Raw genomic sequence first — 2,609 nt, 5'->3', positions numbered from 1 at the left:
CAACTAACCTCTTAAAACTAACTCTAAGCCTGGTATCTGATTGTGAGTCCGTATGGAGAACTAAACTAGATAAAACACACCTCTTAAAACACTCTAAGCCTGGTATCTGATTGTGAGTCCGTATGGAGAACTAAACTAGATAAAACACACCTCTTAAAAACACTCTAAGCCTGGTTTCAGATTGTGAGTCCGTATGGAGAACTAAACTAGATAAAACACACCTCTTAAAAACACTCTAAGCCTGGTTTCTGATTGTGAGTCCGTATGGAGAACTAAACTAGATAAAACACACCTCTTAAAAACACTCTAAGCCTGGTTTCTGATTGTGCAACATAGTAAATTCTATACTTTACAGCTAATGATGAGAACTCATGCATTTTGAACTGTATCGTGAAGTGCAACGTATTAACATTTGTATTTGGACTGATTCACTGAATATATCACTAAATATGACTTTTAGGGGTTTATTTATACATGGAAGGAATCACGATATATATATATATAATTAATTGTGACTTTTAGGGTTTTTTATTGTCGTTTATACTTGGAAGGGGTCACGGAATAGGTAACTAAATGTGACTTTTAAGAGTTTTTATTGTCATTTATACTTGGAATGAGTCATAGAATATATCACTAAATGTTGCTTTTATGGTTTTTTATTGTTGTTTGTACTTGGAATGAGTCACGGAATGTATCATTAAAAGTGACTTTTAGGGGTTTTTATTATTGTTTTACTTGGAATGAGTCGCGGGATATGTCACTAAATGTGTCTTTAGGTTTTTTTATTGTTATTTATAATTGGAATGAGTCATAGAATGTATCACTAAATGTTGCTTTTGGGGTTTTTATTATTGTTTGTACTTGGAATGAATAACGGGATGTATCACAAAAAGTGACTTTTAGGGTTTTTTATTATTGTTTTACTTGGAATGAGTCGCGGAATATGTCACTAAATGTGTCTTTTAGGTTTTTTATTGTCATTTATACTTGGAATGAGTCATAGAATATATCACTAAATGTTGCTTTTAGGATTTTTATTATTGTTTGTACTTGGAATGAGTCACGGGATGTATCACTAAAAGTGACTTTTAGGGGTTTTTATTATTGTTTTACTTAGAATGAGTCACGGAATATGTCACTAAATGTGACTTTTAGGAGGTTTTATTGTCATTTGTACTTGGAAGAAGTCATAGAATATGTCACTAAATATTGCTTTTAGGGGTTTGTACTTGGAATGAGTTTGGGTAATCGTCCACTTAGGTAGGCTTAGCACTCCTATTTGTTTTTGTGGGAAAATATTAAAATTAATCCAGCATAGCATACATTAATTCCAAAACATTGAAAACATACTGATGTTTGATGTATCTCGGGAAGTGATTAATACTGTATTTCGACCATTATCATGGACTGATTATCACTGAAAGAATAGTCTAAATTTCTGCCACTCCCATTGTTTTCATTTTTGCCAAATTCTATAAGATCTTGAGTTCTACTACCTTTTACATAGGGTCACCGAAAAGTCTGGAACCATAGATGATTTGCAGCATTTCTTAATTTCACATTCGTGACTGATTATGGCGCTGTTAAAGCATAAGAAGGTCGAGTTAATCCTACTGTTAATCCAAACTTGTTTCGAATTACAAGGACGGCATGTGGAGCACATTCTGTAAAATTCGTTGAATCGCCTTTTCGGACTCCCTGTAGGAACCTGGTTCTGTTAGATTTTATAGAGACATGGTTCTATTTGATTATACAGAGACCATATTATATTAGATCCCCTAGAGACTTTTCTATTTTTTTATACAGAAACCTGTTTGTATTTTATTATATAAAGACTGATTTTTAGGGACCTGGTTTTATTTGATTATACAAAGACCTGATTCTATTTTATTCTCTATAGGTTTGATTCTATTAAATTCTTTGAAGACCTCGTTCTACTTTTCCATATAGAGACATGATTTTATTAGATTTTATAAAGGCCTAGTTGCATTTGATTAAACTGAGACCTGAATCTATTATATTATATACAGGCCTGGTTCTATTTTATTGTACATATACTTGAATCTATAAGAGTCTGTGGATACCTTGTTCTATTTTATTACACAGAGGTTAGGTTCTATATTATTCATATAGATAACTAGTTCTATTCTATTATATACTGACTTGAATCCGCTAGATTCCCCAGAGATGCTGAAATCATGCACGGGCATGTTTTTGCTTTTAAATATTCAATATATTTTCCCCACATATACAGAATACTATCTCACAGTGTCATATATTTGGAACCACAACGTAAATATTTGCAAGAGAACTCTTCGTAGTGCCCCTCCCCCCCTTCAGTGGCTCAGCGGTAAGTCGGAAGTCTTGTAACGCTAAAAACAGTCTTTTCTTTACGCTATTGAAAACATGAGTAAAAATTAAAATGCCAAACTTCAAACGTTGCTGGGATGGAATGAATTAATACACTTTCCATTTCAATATACATATAAATGTGCCAATGTACTTTTAGTGCTAAAATGTATGTTTCTAGGTGTTTACTTTGTTGTAACAATACTAAAGTTTGAAAATGTTATCATTAAAGGCAGGATAACAATAGCGATTACAATAAA

Source organism: Limulus polyphemus, unplaced genomic scaffold (assembly GCF_000517525.1).
Source record: "Limulus polyphemus unplaced genomic scaffold, Limulus_polyphemus-2.1.2 Scaffold1895, whole genome shotgun sequence".
NCBI lineage: Eukaryota > Metazoa > Arthropoda > Merostomata > Xiphosura > Limulidae > Limulus > Limulus polyphemus.
Note: the sequence above shows the minus strand (reverse complement) of the source record.